At 46.5% G+C, this 20,245-nt stretch overlaps 1 protein-coding gene across 1 annotated transcript in view; it reads right to left on the bottom strand.

Annotated features, from left to right (window-relative positions):
- The window catches only part of NOS1 (nitric oxide synthase 1), a 459,584-nt gene extending 440,017 nt beyond the window's left edge, over positions 1 to 19,567 (bottom strand). The window contains exon 1 of the mRNA XM_068246073.1: positions 19,483 to 19,567. The gene's annotated coding sequence lies outside the window, so the exon portion shown is untranslated. The remainder of the gene's footprint in view (positions 1 to 19,482) is intronic.
- Between the last annotated feature and the right edge of the window lie 678 nt (positions 19,568 to 20,245).

Genomic DNA, 20,245 nt, shown 5'->3' on the forward strand with positions numbered 1-20,245 from the left:
GTGTAGGGTATGACCACACTTACCTTGTTTCAGTGTCAGAGCTTAGAAGTATATAAAAGGGATAATTTTACCATACTTATTTAGGGTACACAAGTATGGCCTCTGTTGTGGATGTATGATAATAAGCTCTACATATGCAGGTGGTTTTCTTTGCTATTGCAGCTTGCTTTCCATTACATTTTCATTAAGGTTGTGTCAAAATTACCAGCAATTCTACTATTAAATGTGAGCTCAAACAAATGAATAAACATATAATGAAACAAATGCTTGTTATTTATATTGGCATCAATCCTGGTTTATGGTAGTGCAACATTGATACTGATAGTACTTAGTTTTGGTGACATGAAGGTTCTCAAGTTCTTTCCCTCTTACCAACAGCTTTTTTTTCCATAACCTTATCTGAGCTAAATTAATAATTTGCAGTCATGTTCAAACATGTCAGCATCTTTGCAGATAATGTACCGTTCCTTTTAGAACATGCTGAAATTGGACATTGTTTATTAGAACCCATTCTACTAAATCTCTATTGTCTGAAGTGAACAAAAAAACCTGGAAAAAATGCCCAAATATGATCTTATTTGACAGGAATCCTAAAAGGACTTGGTTGAATTACTTCCACTTTTTAGGAGTTGCAAGAATTATTTGAACTTTTAACAGCTGAGTTTCATTTACTTTGTACTTTATGATTGCTAAAGAACGTCAATCCATTATTATATTAGCAAGAACCTCATGTCCTGAAATATTGACAGGCACCCAATCTAAAATAGCTGTGCACAAATTAAAACATAAGCCAATTTGCAGAGAAGGTGTGAAATCTGCACACATATGTATCCCACCAGCAATGTATCAGTAAAGCTGAATACTCACCTGACAACGCAGAAAGACAGATCACAGTGACGTCCCTCAATGACAAGCCTTTCCCGATATATCTTCCTGGATGTGGGAACACGCAATGTCATACGATGGCACATGATGGGCACGAATGGGAGTTCAAACAAACTATCGTGGCACTTTGCACGGGAGTCGTTTGGGATCATAAAGAATACCCGAAGTAACATGTGACGTGATGAGATAGACATGTCTATGTACAGTACCAAGCACACAAGTAACTATGCTGTGTTCCTTTTTTTCTTTCTCTGCCTGAAAGTGTTAAATATCAGGTATGTAAGTGGCTGACGCAGTCCTGACTCAGACAGGAAGTGACTAGAGTGTGACCCTCACTGATAAGAAATTCCCTTTTTTATCTCATTCTTGCTCTCAGAAGCCATTTTGTGCTAGGAAAGGGTTTTATAGTTGGAATTTATTATCAGTGAGGGTCACACATTAGTCACTTCCTGTCAGGACTGAGTCAGCCACTTACATACCTGATATTTAACTATTTCAGGCACAAAAAAGGAACACATCATAGTTATTTGTGTGCTAGGCACTGTAGATATCCATGTGTATCTCATCATGTCACATGTCACTTCAGGTATCCTTTAAAGACGTGACAGTTGTGACAGTCGTTATCACCACTCATCACAAAGCAATGTCCGCCTAATTGAACACATGTGCCCCCTATGTATGTGTATTCGTCAGTTGCTTAAAAAAAATCACTGGTCGTCAGTAGAAACTCACAAAAAAATCGCAAGGTGGGTACGAGCCTTTACCTCTGGAGTACAAATTTAAAAAAAAACACTTTTTCCTGTGAATCAATTAACCTAGTATACTTGTATACCTAGTAAACATGTGTACAAAAAGGTCCACAGAAGCTTATGTAGCAGAAACAGATCAAACACTGTTCACAATTAATGACAATAAAAGTGATGCTTCTGCAGCAGCACATTTCTGTAGCCAAGGAAATAGCTTGACTCACTCATAGGTTACAGTACTTTTTGGTGATTTCAAGTCACAAATGTAGACGTTGGATTTAATTGTATACATTTTGTATGCTTGTATAACAAACAATAGAGATGGCCCAAACCTCCGATTTTCGGTTCTCGAATTGCGAACACAAACTTCCGCAAAAGTTCGGTTTGCACGAACTTTCGCAAACCGCAATAGACTTCAATGGAGAGGCGAACTTTGAAAACTAGAAACACTTATGTTGGCCAGAAAAGTGATGGAAAAATGTGTTTCAAAGGGTCTAACATTGAGTTTTTGCATGGATGAGTGGGATAGACGCTGTCCCGGGGGAAAATCTTGATTTGACGCAAAGCAGCGTTTTAAGGGCAGAAATCACATTGAATGCTAAATTGCAGGCCTTAAGTGCTTTAAAACATCTTGCATGTGTATACATCAATCAGACAGGAAGTGTAATTAGAGTACGTACCGTGAACAGGTACAGTGACTGGTGGTATTAAATATAACACTGCGTTTGCTCACGCGGGTAGGTGGGTGCACTGAACAACAGGTAGGTAGGTATATGCAGTGCTGCCGGGTATTACAAATGTGCACCTGTCACACACACACACACACACACACACACACACACACACACACACACACACACACACACACACACACACACACACACGTACAGTAAACAGGTGCAATGACTGGAGGTATTAACAATGTGTGCGCTCACGTAGGTAGGTAGGTAGGTAGGTAGGTGGACTAAACAGTGAACAGGTGCAGTGATTGGGATTACAAATGTGCAGCTGCCTGTCACACACACAGGTAGTCACTGAATGTGTCAGGCCTGGCAGTGGCACAGTAGGAATTAAGGGGCCAAAGGCCAGCTGTGACTGACTGACGGCTGTATATAAATATAATGCAAGTGGGCCACACACACAAAAAAGAAATAGATCACAAGAACAAGATTAGCTTTCAAAAGAGCTGTTGAGGGGTGCTTTTTTAGCAATAAGAATCAGCAAGGAGCAAGTTAACAAGCCTACAAGAGCCTAACTAAGCTTTCCCTATGAGAGTCTGCAGCAGCTCTCCCTTCTCTAATTACTGCAGGCACAGGAGTGAGTCCAATGCCTGACGCTGCCTGCATTTTATAAGGGGGGGAGGGCCTCCAGGAGGGAGTGTAGCCTGATTGGCTACAATGTGCCTGCAGACTGTGATGTAGAGGGTTAAAGTTGACCCTAATGATATACTATGGGGGCGAATCGAACTTCCGGAAAAGTTTGCGGTTCTCCGCGATCGCGAACCCCGGAAGTTTGCCGGGAACTGTTTGCTGGCGAACCGTTCGGGCCATCTCTAATGATAATATCACTCTTCAAAAATCCTAGTAGTTCCAAGTCACCATAAGCTAGCTGTGTATTCTGTGATTCAAAAATTTGCTGTCTGTCAAGTCACTTTTCATTGGATGTGGAATATTCACAGAATGATGCAGATGTGGCAGTTATGTGTCTGGTATCACAGCTTTTGGAGACATCTAATGGTGATACATCACAGCAGAGTTGCCTGTATATATGTATAGAGTCAGAGAAGATATTTGCACAGCTGATGAAGTCACCAGTGCCTTCTGCTTCCATCTCTTTCCCTTTGCCTAGAACTGCTCACTCTTTCTTAGTGCCTCCTGCCTTTCTCCTTCCTAAGACTTACACATGGCATCTGTGTTCTGGGACTTCTTGACATGCTAACCATCAGCCCAGCAATCCTGCATGGTGTATATCTGTTCCATTGGAACTGAAAGGTGGAATGGAAAATCCTGAAAGATGACAATGGCATACACAGCAGCTGCAAAGGAATCACACTGATTTGCCTCAAACCCCTATGATTATCAGCAATGCACTGTTGGAGATATATTGCCACTGGGGATTACGACCTTCAGACATGGCAGAAAACATAATATTGAGGTGCACCACACATTATATTGAAGTAAAGGATGTTGTACCTGAATGTTTCAGCCCTAGGCCACGGCCTATATGGTTTTTACTGAGAACCAGCTCTGCTTTTGATCCATCTATCCAGGATTGTTTCACTAGCAAAGTAAACGTTATATTAAAGCACCATCCTAGATATTGTGAAATGGTTGTGGGTAGAGATGGCTCAAACCTTCGATTTTAGGATCGCGAACCTTTAACGCGAACTTCCGCAAAAGTTCCGGTTCGCGCGAACTTCGCGAACCGCAATAGACTTCAATGGGCAGACGAACTTTGAAAACTACAAACATATATTGAATCAGTTATATCCACTGCGCGCTACCATATCTGTAGAAAACAATCACATAGTGTAATCTGCTTTACCAAACATTTAACAATGTTTCAAGGGTTCCAACATCTGGAGTTTTGCATGGCGGAGCCAAAAGTCCCGGGAAAAATCTGGATTTGACGCACAGCAGCGTTTTAAGGGCAGAAATCACATTGCAATGCTAAATTGGAGGCATAAAGTGCTTTAAAACATCGTGCATGTGTATACATCAATCAGGTAGTGTAATTAGTGTACTGCTTTACACTGACACACCAAACTCACTGTGTAATGCACCGCCAACAGCTGTTTGTGTAGTAATGGCCTTGCTGGACTGGTGCGCACCATGGCGTGAGTGCCGGCCATGGCGGTTTTCAAGCCCATATGGTCGCCGGGCTGTGGTAAGCTCAATGATAGAACAACAGTGACTGTCCTGCTGATCGAATTTGGTATGTCCACAATGAATCAACCACCTTATTATCTTGGGTCAGGTGTGCCCCCCCTGGGTGAATCCACCTTAGTCCTGGACCCTGTTGGTGGTGGCAAAGAAGGCAGTCAAGCGGCCTGCAGGCAGAGATGCTGTGTGGGGAGCGACTTAGTCTTGGGGCAGGCAGTCACATGGCGTGCAGGCAGAGATGCTGTGTGTGGGGACTGACTTAGTCTTCGGGTGGGCAGAAGCCCTCCGGGATCCATGCCTCATTCATTTTGATAAAGGTGAAGTAATGAACTCTTTTTTGACCTAGGCGACTTCTCTTCTCACTGACAATGCCTCCAGCTGCGCTGAAGGTCCTTTCTGACAGGACGCTTGAGGCAGGGCAAGCCAGAAGTTGGATGGCAAATTGTGACAGCTCTGGCCACAGGTCAAGCCTGTGCACCCAGTAACCCAGGGGTTCATCGCTGTTGTCTACATCTGCAGTTAAGGCCAGGTAGTCGGCTACCTGCCAGTCCAGGCATTGGTGTAGGGTGGATCCGGAAGGGCTAAGGCGAGGCATTCGACTAAAGAATGTCCGCATGTCCGACATCACCATGAGATCGCTAGAGCATCCTGTCCTTGCCTGCATGGACATGGTAGGAGGAGGAAGATTACTGGCAGTGGCACCTTTATTCCGTTGTGCTGCGAAATCACCCTTAAACGCACTGTAAAGCATACTTGACAACTTGCGGTGGAAGTGCTGCATCCTTTCTGTCTTCTGGTGATTTGGTAACATCTCCACCATTTTGTGCTTATACTGAGGGTCTAGTAGCGTGCCACCCAGTACAGGTCATTCCCCTTGAGTTTTTTTATACGGGGGTCCCTCAACAGGCTGGACAGCATGAAAGCCCCATCTGCACAAAGTCGCATGCCGACGTACTAGCCATCTCCTCTTGCTCTTCCTCAGTGATGTCAGGTAAGTTCTCCTCCTCCCCCCAGCCACGAACAATACCATGGGAAAGGTGAGCAGCACAAGCCCCCTGCGATGCCTGCTGCGGTTGTTCTTCCGTCTCCTCCTCAAAAAAAAAAAACACCTTCCTCATCTGACTCCTCTTCCCCAGGTGACTCTTCCTCCTCCTCCTCCCCCATCCTCTGTGCTGCCGCAGGTGTTGAGGAAACATATGGTTCTGCTGATGATTGTTCCCACTCTTCCGCCTCTTCCTGGTCATGCTCGTTCACAGCTTGATCCACCACTCTACACACGGCACACTCCAGGAAGAAAGCATATGGAATCAAGCTGCTGATGGCGCCTTCTCTGCGACTCACCAGGTTGGTCACCTCCTCAAACGGACGCATGAGCCTGCAGGCATTTCACATGAGTGTCCAGGACTGTGGCAAGAAAATGCCCAGCTCCCCAGAGCCTGACCTTTGACCATAGCTGTTCAGATAGTCGTTGACGGCTTTCTTCTGTTGTAGTAGGCGGTTGAACATCAGGAGTGTCGAATTCCAGCGAGTCGGGCTATCGCAAATCAAGTGCCTCACCGGCAAGTTGTTTCTCCACTGAAAATTGGCCAAGCACGCCATGGCCATGTATGACCGCCTGAAATGCCCACACACCTTCCTGGACTGCTTCAGGACATCCTCTAAGCTTGGGTGCTTAGACACAAATCTTTGAATTACTAGATTCAGCACATGTGCCATTCAGGGTACATGTGTCAACTTTCCCAAACTCAAAGCCGAAATTACATTGCTGCCGGTGTCACACACCACGTTGCCAATCTCCAGTTGTTTCGGGGTCAGCCACTGATCCACCTGTTTGTTAAGAGCAGCCAGGAGAGCTGCTCCAGTGTAACTCTCGGCTTTGAGGCAAGACATGTCCAAGATGGCGTGAAACTGTCGTACCTGGCATGCAGCATAAGCCCTGGGGAGCTGGGGCTGTGTAGCTGGAGAGGAGATCGCAGCACCAGTAGGGTAGCACTGCCACTAAGCCAAGGAGGAGGAGGACGACAACAGCAAAGAGAATGTAGCAGGAGGAGTAGGAGGAGAAGGAGAGGAGGTGGCAGCAGGCCTGTGCCGTTGAGGTGTCACAAATAGGTCCGCTGCACAGCCACGTACTCCCTGCTTGCTAGCGGTCACTAGTGTTGGGCGAACATCTAGATGTTCGGGTTCGGGCCGAACAGGCCGAACATGGCCGCGATGTTCGGGTGTTCGACCCGAACTCCGAACATAATGGAAGTCAATGGGGACCTGAACTTTTGTGCTTTGTAAAGCCTCCTTACATGCTACATACCCCAAATTTACAGGGTATGTGCACCTTGGGAGTGGGTACAAGAGGAAAAAACATTTAGCAAAAAGAGGTTATAGTTTTTGAGAAAATCGATTTTAAAGTTTCAAAGGGAAAACTGTCTTTTAAATGCGGGAAATGTCTGTTTTCTTTGCACAGGTAACATGCTTTTTGTCGGCATGCAGTCATAAATGTAATACATATAAGAGGTTCCAGGAAAAGGGACCGGTAACGCTAACCCAGCAGCAGCACACGTGATGGAACAGGAGGAGGGTGGCGCAGGAGGAGAAGGCCACGCTTTGTGAGACACAACAACCCAGGCCTTGCATGAGGACAAGAAGCGTGCGGATAGCATGCTTTGTACCGCCATGCAGTCATAAATGTAATAAAGATAAGAGGTTCCATAAACAGGGACCGGCAACGCTAACCCAGCAGCAGCAGCAGCACACGTGATGGAACAGGAGCAGGCGCAGGAGGAGAAGGCCACGCTTTGTGAGACACAACAACCCAGGCCTTGCATGAGGTACCGCCATGCAGTCATAAATGTAATAAAGATAAGTGGTTCAATAAACAGGGACCACGCGGCAACGCTAACCCAGCAGCAGCAGACGTGATGGAACAGGAGGAGGCGCAGGAGGAGAAGGCCACGCTTTGTGAGACACAACAACCCAGGCCTTGCATGAGGACAAGAAGCGTGCGGATAGCATGCTTTGTACCGCCATGCAGTCATAAATGTAATAAAGATAAGTGGTTCAATAAACAGGGACCACGCGGCAACGCTAACCCAGCAGCAGCAGACGTGATGGAACAGGAGGAGGCGCAGGAGGAGAAGGCCACGCTTTGTGAGACACAACAACCCAGGCCTTGCATGAGGTACCGCCATGCAGTCATAAATGTAATAAAGATAAGTGGTTCAATAAACAGGGACCACGCGGCAACGCTAACCCAGCAGCAGCAGACGTGATGGAACAGGAGGAGGCGCAGGAGGAGAAGGCCACGCTTTGTAAGACACAACAACCCAGGCCTTGCATGAGGACAAGAAGCGTGCGGATAGCATGCTTTGTACCGCCATGCAGTCATAAATGTAATAAAGATAAGAGGTTCCATAAACAGGGACCGGCAACGCTAACCCAGCAGCAGCAGCAGCACACGTGATGGAACAGGAGCAGGCGCAGGAGGAGAAGGCCATGCTTTTTGAGACACAACAACCCAGGCCTTGCATGAGGACAAAAAGCGTGCGGATATAGCAGCAATGCTTTTTGCCGCCATGCAGTCATAAATGTAATACAGATGAGAGGTTCAATAAACAGGGACCGGAAACGCTACACCATCCCAGATGTTCATTGGTCATGTTACTTGGTTGGGGTCCTGGAGTGTTGCGTAGTCATTTCCAATCCAGGATTGATTCATTTTAATTTGAGTCAGACGGTCTGCATTTTCTGTGGAGAGGCGGATACGCCGATCTGTGACGATGCCTCCGGCAGCACTGAAACAGCGTTCCGACATAACGCTGGCTGCCGGGTAAGCCAGCACCTCTATTGCGTACATTGCCAGTTCGTGCCAGGTGTCTAGTTTCGATACCCAATAGTTGAAGGGTGCAGATGGATTGTTCGACACAGCTACGTCATCTGACATGTAGTCCTTGACCATCTTCTCCAGGCGATCGGTGTTGGAGGTGGATCTGCACGCTTGCTGTTCAGTGGGCTGCTGCTGCATGGGTGTCAGAAAATGTTCCCACTCCAAGGACACTGCCGATACCATTCCCTTTTGGGCACTAGCTGCGGCTTGCGTTGTTTGCTGCCCTCCTGGTCGTCCTGGGTTTGCGGAAGTCAGTCTGTCGGCGTACAACTGGCTAGAGGAGGGGGAGGATGTCAATCTCCTCTCTAAAGTCTCCACAAGGGCCTGCTGGTATTCTTCCATTTTGACCTGTCTGACTCTTTCTTCAAGCAGTTTTGGAACATTGTGTTTGTACCGTGGATCCAGAAGGGTATAAACCCAGTAATTGGTGTTGTCCAGAATGCGCACAATGCGTGGGTCGCGTTCAATGCAGTCTAGCATGAATTGAGCCATGTGTGCAAGAGTCCTACCAGAATCCTCATCATCCTCTTGTGAGCGTTGTGATAGTTGTTGTGATGCATCATAGTCGTCACCTTCCTCCTGGTCTGCTTCTGCTGACCATTCGCGCTGAATTGTGGAAGTCCAACGTGCACCGCTCTGGCCCTCGTCAGTGGTGGCATGAAATTCCTGCTCCAACTCCAGCTGTTCCTCCTCCTCTTCTTCGTCATAGCTGCTGGGGCCAGCGTTCCCTGAGGCGGATGGCCTGATGTTGGTACCATCACGCTGATCGTTTTCTCCTTCAGATTCCCCCAGTTGCATCATGACAGCTGTTTCCTTGATTTTCAACATTGACCTCTTCAGTAAACACAGCAGTGGTATGGTAATGCTGACTGAAGAGTTGTCACTGCTCACAAGCAACGTGGATTGCTCAAAATTTTGGAGGACTTGGCAGAGGTCCAACATGTTGGCCCAATCAGATCCACAGAAGCTTGGCAGCTGTCCGGATGCGCCTCGGTACTGCGCCGTCATGTACTGGACCACTGCACTCTTCTGCTCACAAAAGCGTGCTAGCATGTGCAGCGTAGAATTCCAGCGCGTAGGGACATCACACAGCAAGCGATGGTGGGGGAGATTGAAGCGCTCCTGCATCTTGGCGAGTGCCCCCGAAGCAGTACTGGAATTTCTACAATGTTTGGCCACTCGACGCACCTTCAACAGAAGATCGGCCACGCCTGGGTATGTCGTCAGGAACCGCTGAACTACTAGGTTCATCACGTGCGCCAGGCAAGGGATGTGTGTCAGCTTAGCCAACCTTAAAGCGCGAATGAGATTACTCCCATTATCACACACAACCATGCCCGGTTTCAAGTCCAGCGGTGCCAGCCACAAATCCGTCTGTTCCTTTATTCCCTTCCAAATTTCCTCCCCTGTGTGCTGCTTATCCCCAAGGCAGATCAGCTTTAGCAACGCTTGCTGACGCATGCCAACAGCTGTGCTGCACTGCTTCCACGATCCTACTGCTGCTGGGTTAGCGTTTCCGGATGAGGTACAGCTTTGAGATGCGTTGGAGGAGAAGGAGTCAGAGAGGTAGGTGCTGCTGTTGTTATCCAGTGGGAGGGACGGCGGTGCAGCTGTTTGCGGCGTGGGCAACACCCGCGCCGTAGCAGGTGAGGAATCGCTGCCAGGCTCCACAAGGTTCACCCAGTGCGCGGTAAGGGAGATGTATCGACCCTGTCCGAACGCACTCGTCCAAGTGTCAGTGGTGAGGTGAACCTTGCAGGCAACGGCATTCTTCAAGCTTCGGGTTATTTTGCTGACCACGTGCTCATGCAACTCAGGCACTGCAGAGCGCGCAAAGTGGTAGCGGCTGGGAACCACGTAACGTGGGATGGCCACTGACATCATGCCCTTGAAGCTGTTTGTCTCCACCACTCGATATGGCAGCATTTCGCAGGCCAGAAGCTTGGCTATGCTGGCTGTTACTGCCACGGCCCGGGGGTCATTTGCTGGCAATTTCCTCTTGCGCTCAAACATCTCCGACACAGACAACTGAACCGTAGCGCTGCACACGGAAGGGCTGTTGGTTGTTGTGTTTGATGAACACTGGGAGACCTCAAGAGCACTACTCCGGAAAGTGACAGTGTCAGCGTCGTCTGATGTTTGTGAATGTTGTGAACCACGCAATGGCTGGGCTACTGCTGCTGCTGAGGCGGGTCTGGTGGTGAGTCTGGTGAACCCAAGGGAGGCAGTGTTGCTGGTACCCTGTCCTGCCGAGTTTGCCCACAGAGTGGGATGTTTGGATAGCATGTGGCGGCTCATGCTGGTGGTGGAGAGGTTGTTAATACTTTTCCCCCTGCTCAGGCGGGTCTTGCACACCTTGCAAATCGCCATGGTAACATCCTCAGTGCAGTCTTCAAAGAAAGCCCAGACTTTGGAGCACCTGCCTTGCTGGCGATTTCTGTTTGCTCCTCTTTTGCCTCTCACTTGAACTTCCACGCTTGTGGTGCCTGAAATTGCGCGCCGCCTACCTTGTGGCACAAGGCGAACTCGTGCAGCAATGGGTTCTTCAACAGACTCATCTGTGCTGCTGCTACGACGGCGATGTTCTCGGTCACAAACAAAATCTGGGTCTATGTCCACATTTTCCATACCCTCCTCTTCCATCTCCTCAAACTCGTCATATGTCATTGTGGGGGGCCGCCGCCGTGGAGTAGAGCTCCCCAGAACAACCTCTGCGCAGCTCACTCCAACGTCGTCTTCCAGATCTTGTCGGCCGACCTCCTGCAATTGCAACCCCTCCTGCCCAACTTGCTCTGGGATTTGGGTTTCCGAGTCCTCCTCGGACTCGCCTTGTATTTCAGTGCACGGTGCATTTCCCACAGTTAATGGTTGTGAATCCGGGCACAACATTTCTGGCTGTTCCTCCATTGACCTTTGAAAGGTTGAAGTTTGTTGGGCTGGGAATAGCTCCTGCGAATACCCCATTGTGTCCTGAGGTAATTCATCGGACTGGTTATCTGGCAGTTGTGTGCGTGGTGTCGCTGCCGGTTGTGTCAGCTTTGTGCCCACTGGCTCCTTGTAACTGGCTGAGGACTCGGACCTCGTGCGTGATGTGCTGGTGCTGCTTAACCCACTGCTGGACGCTTGAGAGGTCATCCAAGTAATTATCTGGTCCTGTTCTTTTGGATTTGTGAGGGTTGTTGTCCTGGACAACATGGGCGGTATTGAGTGGGTTTTCTTGGGTGCTCCCCTGTGGCCTGTACGTGAACCGTCAGGGGAAACACCTCTTCCCTTGCCCCTTCCTCTTTCACCGGATTTCTTTCTCATTTCACTTATCCTTACAGTACACGCTGACTGGCAGCAGTACAGTGGCAGTACAGAAATGCTATACAGTACCACTATTCCCAGCAGCGACACAGAGCACAATGCTATACAGTGGCGGGTGAGCGGTGTACCACTATTCCCAGCAGCGACACAGAGCACAATGCTATACAGTGGCGGGTGAGCGGTGTACTACTGTTCCCAGGCCCAGCAGACACAGAGTGGAAGTAAACACAATGCTATATAGTCTGGCTGAGCCGTGTACACAGAGTGGCAGTACACACAATGCTATATAGTCTGGCTGAGCCGTGTACACAGAGTGGCAGTACACACAATGCTATATAGTCTGGCTGAGCGGTGTACACAGAGTGGCAGTACACACAATGCTATATAGTCTGGCTGAGCGGTGTACACAGAGTGGCAGTACACACAATGCTATATAGTCTGGCTGAGCGGTGTAAACAGAGTGGAAGTACACACAATGCTATATAGTCTGGCTGAGCCGTGTACACAGAGTGTCAGTAAACAATGCTATATATAGCGTGGCTGAGCAAGGTACACAGTGGCAGTACACACAATGCTATATAGTCTGGCTAAGCGGTGTACACAGAGTGTCAGTAAACAACGGTATATAGTCTGGCTGAGCGGTGTACACAGAGTGGCAGTAAACACAATGCTATATATAGCGTGGCTGAGCGAGGTGCACAGTGGCAGTACACACAATGCTATATAGTCAGGCTAGGCCGTGTACACAGAGTGTCAGAAAACACAATGCTATATATAGCGTGGCTGAGCGAGGTGCACAGTGGCAGTACACACAATGCTATATAGTCAGGCTGAGCGGTGTACACAGAGTGTCAGTAAACAATGGTATATAGTCTGGCTGAGCGGTGTACACAGAGTGTCAGTAAACAACGGTATATAGTCTGGCTGAGCGGTGTACACAGAGTGGCAGTAAACACAATGCTATATATAGCGTGGCTGAGCGAGGTGCACAGTGGCAGTACACACAATGCTATATAGCCAGGCTAAGCCGTGTACACAGAGTGTCAGAAAACACAATGCTATATATAGCGTGGCTGAGCGAGGTGCACAGTGGCAGTACACACAATGCTATATTAGTCAGGCTAAGCCGTGTACACAGAGTGGCAGTAAACACAATGCTATATATAGCGTGGCTGAGCGAGGTGCACAGTGGCAGTACACACAATGCTATATTAGTCAGGCTAAGCCGTGTACACAGAGTGTCAGAAAACACAATGCTATATATAGCATGGCTGAGCGAGGTGCACAGTGGCAGTACACACAATGCTATATTAGTCAGGCTAAGCCGTGTACACAGAGTGGCAGTAAACACAATGCTATATATAGCGTGGCTGAGCGAGGTGCACAGTGGCAGTACACACAATGCTATATTAGTCAGGCTAAGCCGTGTACACAGAGTGTCAGAAAACACAATGCTATATATAGCGTGGCTGAGCGAGGTACACAGTGGCAGTAAACAATGCTATATATAGTGTGGCTGAGCGAGCGGTGTACTACTGTTCCCAGCAGCGACACACAATGACTGGGGGGGACCCTGGCTAGCGTGGCTGGAGAGCGAACTACCCTGCCTGCCTACCCAAAGCTAAACCCACAGAGAAATGGCAGAGATATGACGTGGTTCGGGTATTTATTTACCCGAACCACGTGACCGTTCGGCCAATCAGAGCACGTTCGGGCCCGAACCACGTGACCCGTTCGGCCAATCACAGCGCTAGCCAAAAGTTCGGGGAACGTTCGGCCATGCGCTCTTAGTTCGGCCATGTGGCCGAACGGTTTGGCCGAGCACCATCAGGTGTTCGGCCGAACTCGAACATCACCCGAACAGGGTGATGTTCTGCAGAACCCGAACAGTGGCGAACACTGTTCGCCCAACACTAGCGGTCACCAGGTTGACCCAATGGGCCGTGTAAGTAATGTACCTGCCCTGACCGTGCTTTGCAGACCAGGCATCCGTGGTCAAATGGACCCTTGACCCAACGCTGTGTGCCAGAGATGACACCACTTGCCTTTCAATTTCATGTTACAGTTTGGGTATTGCCTTTTTTGAAAAATAATTGCAGCCTGGTATCTTCCACTGCGGTGTCCCAATCGCCACAAATTTCCGGAAGGCCTCAGAGTCCACCAGCTGGTATGGTAACAGCTGGCGAGCTAACAGTTCCGCCAAGTCAGTTGTCAGACGCCGGGCAAGTGGGTGACTGGCAGAAATCCGCTCAAAGATTTCCCTCATGGACACCTGGCTGCTGCTGTGGGCGGAGGAGCAGGAAGCGGTGAGGGTCAAGGTGAGAGGTGGAGTGGAGGAGGGTGGCTGTGAAGGTGCAAGGGAGAAAGCTGCTGAAGATAATGCACCTGAAGGAGGAAGAGGAGAAGGAGGGTGGCTTTGCTTTTTGTGTTGCTTTTGCTCAGGTGGTCTTCCCATTGCCGTTTGTGCTTTTTTGACACGTGCCTTCATAAGGCAGTTGTCCCTACGCGGGTCTGGGCCTTTCCACTGCTCAATTTTTGCTGGCAGAAAGTACAGATGGCATTGCTCATATCTGAGGCAGATACACAAAAAAATTTCCACAACGCTGAGCCCCCCTGGGGTGATGGCACTATGGTGGCATCAGCAGCTGACGTTGAAGGACATGTTGGCTGGCTGTCCATAGGTGGCGATACATGCCGCCGGACACTGCCACCAGCTGTTTCTGACGACGAAATCCCCCTGCTTCTTTCAGCAACTCATCTCCTCCTACTCCTTTCTGACTCCCCCACCCTGGTCATCTTGTCTATTAGGATCCCATGTGGCATCCATGGCAGTATCCTCATCATCATCATAATCCTTCTCCAAAGCTTCGCTTGTATCAGACACCTCCAAAACTGCACCAACAGCAGGTACTTCATCATCATCCTCACACCTTACGTCCATAGTGACGCCTAACTCAGACATATGAGGTGGTGTAACTTGCTTAGCGCCTTCATCTTGTTGTAACAATAGTGGCTGTGAATCAGTTAATTCCCCACCAAATAACTTCTGCGAAGTGTCAAATGGAACAGATGTGGTGCTAGTAGTAGCGCTGGTGGCTGTGGAAGATGAGGTGTTCTGTGTTAAATAGTCAACTACATCCTGACAGTGCGTGCCTTCTTCTAAACACTGTACTTCAGTCCAGGGCCGCACAAAATCATGTCAGCACGACCTTGAACAGACCTGCCCGGTGGCCTGCCTCTAGGTCTGCCTCTGCCTGTTGTTTTGTCCATATTAGGGGGGATAAAGTGAAAGGTATGCACTGACTTGACTAATACAATGTGCAGCTGTCACACAGGTGCATTGTAAGGTATGCAGTGACAGGTATCAATACAATGTGCAGCTGTCACATGACCAGGTATGCAGTGACTGTTATACAATATAACACTGCGTGCTGTCACGCAGGTGCACTAAACAGGTATGCAGTGACTGGTATCAATACAATGTGCAGCTGCCTGTCACACACACAGGTACCATGAACAGGCATGCATGGTCGGACTGGTATTACAAATGTGCAGCTGTCACTCACGTGCAGTGAAAAGGTAGTCACTGAATGTGCTGGAACTTGCACAGTATAGGAATTAGCAAGGGCCAGCTGTGACTGACTGACAGGGCTGTATATGCAAGTGTCAGTGGGCCACAAAAAAACGACAACACAAAAACAGATCACAAGAACAACATTAGCGCTCAAAAGAGCTGTTGTGGGGTGCTTTTTAGCAATAAGTATCAGCAAAGAGCAAGCTAACAAGCCTAACTTTAGCCTAAGTAAGCTTTCCCTATGTCTCTGCAGCAAACTCTCCCTTCTCTAATTATTGCAGCCACGAGTGAGGAAAATGGCAGAAGCAGCTGCCTTATATAAGGTGAGGTGGGGGGGTGGGGGGGTCCAGTAGGGAATGTAGTGCTGACTGTGATGTAGAGGGTAAAAGTTGAGCCTAATAATGTAGTATAGGGGCGGGTCGAACTCGCCATAAAGTTCGCGTTTCAACGCGAACCAGCAATGTTCACGCTAATAAGTTTGCGGTCGAACCGTTCGGGCCATCTCTAGTTGTGGGGTCCTCTAGACCTCTTAGCAGTTTACGCTTGCAGAATTTGCTGTGGTTAAAGGAGGAAGCATACACCTATTATGTGGCACTGGCAACCTGCAGTCAGTACAAGCTGTTTTATACCAGAGATCATCATTCCAGTCCAATCATCAATTACATTAATTACATATTTGAGGTCAAGTACAATATTTGAGCTTACCAGTACATTTCCTACTAGGTTAATTTCAAGATAGCCAAGCTGAAAGGTGCAGAGGCTCTTTTTTACACTAAAACTTGAGCAAAAACATATTCAGCTAAATTGTCTGAATACAGACCTATATCTGGGAATAGTCGTATATATAGGAGAAAACAGGGTCATCAACCCAAATTAACATGAACCACAGAAGAAGAAGCAGATTTCCCCTTTAAATATGAGGATAATAACACGAAAAATTCAATAGCTGAGAGCTCCATATTACATTTCATAATCGGGATATAAGGCCCTGGGTAGTTACGCCTTGGTTTTAATTGTTGTTATCCTGGTTGGCTAATAACGGTTGTTACAATTTTTTGGCCCTGTTGGATTTTCGTGTTATTATGATCAACATATTTAAAGGGAACACAAGATGAGTTTTCCTTGTAAACAATGCCAGTTGCCAGGCAGTCATTTTGATCTTCTGGCATAAGTAGTGTCTGATTCAAAACCCTGGAACGAGCATATGGCTAATCCAGTAAAACCTGAGTCAGCTGAGTCAGAGTACCTGATCTGCTGCATGTTTGTTCAAAGTCTATGGCTAAAAGTATTAGAGACAGAGAATCAGGAGGACAGCCAGGCAACTGGTATTGTAGAAAAGGATATAAATATGGCAGCCTCCTTATCACTCTCACCTCAGGTTCCCTTTAAAGGGGAAATGTCTGCTTCTTCTTCTGTGGTTCAGGTATTGGATCTTTTCTGTGGAATTATGTTTCAAGTCTGATTACAGGTGGTCATTTCTTTGATCACATTTAGATCAGGCCCTTATGTTCACCATATTTTAAATACCTTCAAAATCAGCACTTTATCTACAAAAATGACTGTGAAGTGGCAAACCAAAATTTGATTTTCTTGGTTGGTCCCTAGGATCTGAAGTGGCAGTCAGCTTCAGGCCCTGGCCTCCATTCAGTCTCCTTGTGGCCTTGGTTGTTTTTACCTCCACTTTCAAAGTGGTGAACACTATTTGTAAAGTAACAATTAGGCTGACTAAGAGTCCTTTAACACTATATCAGTTCAGTTTCTCTCAGTTATAACTGAAAGCACAACTGAATTGCAAAGTAATGTCCATGTTTTCCTATGGTTCAGGTCACACTGTATAGATTTTTAACTGAAAGCTTTTTAACAATGCACTACTATGGAAAGTTAAAAAGCCTTTGTTTTTCAGCGTATAGTGTAAAAAAGGCCTAACACTTTTTTGTAGTGATGGAATTAAATGTTGATGAGAATGCTCAGACAGCAAATGATCTTAACTTTCATAAATATAACTGATCGCCACCTTTATGAATATTATTATTATTTATTGTATTTATAAAGCGCCAACATATTACAATGGACAATAAATAGAGGTACATACATTGTAAACAAGGGGTGACAGGTAGAGAGGTAGCAAACGGTTATACAACATAGCACAAGGTTATACAAGCAAACAGGGTATAAGATGCATTTTACCCAGCAAATCAAGGCACCATAGTGCATATGGTCATTGGCTAAACAAGGAATTGGAGCTTACATTTTTGTTTTTTAAGTTTCTTGTTTTTTAATTCAGAAGTGGATAAAAATGCTCCACAATAAACATAAATTAAAATAAAAATACAAAATCGTTAAACTAAAGTTTAAATACCCTCTTTTATTGTGCAATCATTTCCACATAATATCTGACAATTGTTTCGGGGCCACGGTCCTTCTTTCTCAAGGCAATTGTTGGATATTATGTAGAAATGATTGCGCAATAAAAGTGCAAAGCATGTGATGGAACTACTCGTGTGCTGGTGACTCGTGTTTATTGTTGTGACTCTCGTGACTTTGCCATAAGTCACCTCACCAAGCACCCAGAACCTTGATGGTGTGCCTGCTGTACTGAGAACATGAATCCCTACCATAGCCATAATCTATGCATGCATCATGTAGTGTATATATCGTAGTCTAGGGCCAATTTAGTGGAAAGCCAATTAACTTACCGTAGCTGTATGTTTTTGGGATGTGGGAGGAACTCGAAGTGCCTGGAGGAAACCAACACAGACACGGGGAGAATATACAGACCCTAGGATTGGACCATATGAAACTATGATGGGCCATACTGCAGGGTCTCTATAGCTCATGAGTTACCCAATCCCTGATTTCACAGCCTAAGAATCTATTACTAAAGCATAAACAATTAAAAACAGTTCAGATTCATTTGTAGCTAAATATTTTTTACTTACAAGTTGCAATGCTGGGTCATAAACTACTCCACCATGATATATTTTTTATGAAAAACTGTTTACTTTTGCCTAGTAATACACCTGTTGCATCAGGACGTTCTACACCCAGTTGGACAAAGTCTTTTGGGCCTGTACTGTCATCTCTACAACATGTCCACGCCATGCACCCCAATAGTTTCTGCAGAGATTCCCATCATGCCTCCTGCGCTCCAGAAGTGGCAATGCACAGGCCGTGTATTAGATCCCTCCTTCCAAAGAGAACGAGCAATTCTTTGATCTTGGAGCACTCATTAGTTGAGAGACTTTCCTCCTTCTCATCTACTGGTTGCTAAGACGATCATCTAGTCAGTGCATAATGACAAAGTTAGAACTTGTCACTTTTTTGGTGAGTATGTCCTGTGTATTATAAATCTAAATAGTAACTTATTTGCCATATTCTGGAAGACACCTGATGTTCCTCTTTTACCATTCAGAATGTGTGTTGTTGCTACTTGTACCAGACAATGCATTACTAAGAAAGAAATGATTCCATTTTACTTACAGGGGAAAAAATATTTTTAGCAACCAACATCCCTCTGGAGCATAACCGAGCCTGCCAAATGTTAGCTGGTAATACATATGCATAGTTGTTGTAAAATTCAGGATTAAAATAAATCCATGAATGTACTGAATGTTTCATGTAAAAAAAAATCATAACAGGTATAAATCTGGCTGTGGGAACGTCAGTGTGGGAGCAGGAAGACGATAGGTTGATATTGCAGAAGGACAAATGAATAATTGTGACCTTGTTGTCTCCTGTCCTCTCATCCATCAAGTTCCATGACTGTTATTCCAAATTAACTTTCCACCGACTTGCCATATGTAAATACAATGCTGCTCTTTTACTAGTTCCAGGGAGTCCCTGTGAAGGTGATCAGCACAATATGCTTTCTAAACACCCTTCAGCTGTCACCCCATCTAACCGCCTTTCAGGTAAACAAGGAAGACTTTGATTTTACTTATAACAAACGCTAACAGTGGATATATATTTTTTCAAGGCAATTACCTGATCAGGCAAGCAATGACATTGTCCAAACATAAAAAGGAACTGCCATTTAACTGCCTGTCTCCATGTAACCTCAGCATGTAAAGAACGCTTTCTGATCATGTTTACAAGTTGCCGGTGACATCCGTGGGAAACACATGCATTATTATCTGTCTATTCTCAGCTTGTTAGCTCAGTTATCACCGGCAGAGCTACCTAGGCAAACAATCAGTAAAAAAAAAATCTTACTTTCATGATTCTTTTGATGCATCCGGTCTGTCCAGCCATCTCTCTGTGATTTTCTCTTTCTTCTTTGCCTTCATATTCCATCAAGCCCCCACCTTTGTCAGGCCTTTTTCACATCTGGAGTTTCAAAGTGCTAATTACTCAGTGGGAGTCCTGTGGCTGCTTTAGTGCATTTGTGTAACAGGGACTGTACTAGGATTAACCTTCCTTCTCTGTGCAAAGCTAGCACCCATGCAATCTCCTCCTTCGCACAAATAAAGGAGACATCGGTTTAAGGCACATTTGCAAACCCCCCTCAGGAGACTGAAACTGCATTTCTCATTGCCTTCAAACCCCTTCCCTTGTTCTGGGATTTCTCACTTTATAAACATCTTCATTAACAATGGCGTGAAATACTCACAGCTATTCAGAGTGTGCTGATGCATAAATGTAAGCGTTTTCTATCAGATGTACCTGGGGATCAGAATCTAGCTGTTCCCCCTTCTGTTACCATACAGCTTAAAAGTTATTAAAGTGGACCTGAACTCTTGCACAGGACAGAAGGAAAACACAGAGACATGCACCCTGTATGTATTTAGAGAGTTTAGCCTGTCTAATTCCCCCTCATCTGTGGCTTATCACAAGTGTAATTTGATCTCTCAGCTGTGTCAGCTCAGGAACCTCGGCAGTCCTCGGCAGAGCAAATCATTTTTAAACAGAGCATGTTAACTCTTTGTCTGCTTCAATGAAAGCAGGAAGTAGACACAATACAGATTTATTGCAGGAG

This window comes from Hyperolius riggenbachi, chromosome 1 (assembly GCF_040937935.1).
Source record: "Hyperolius riggenbachi isolate aHypRig1 chromosome 1, aHypRig1.pri, whole genome shotgun sequence".
NCBI lineage: Eukaryota > Metazoa > Chordata > Amphibia > Anura > Hyperoliidae > Hyperolius > Hyperolius riggenbachi.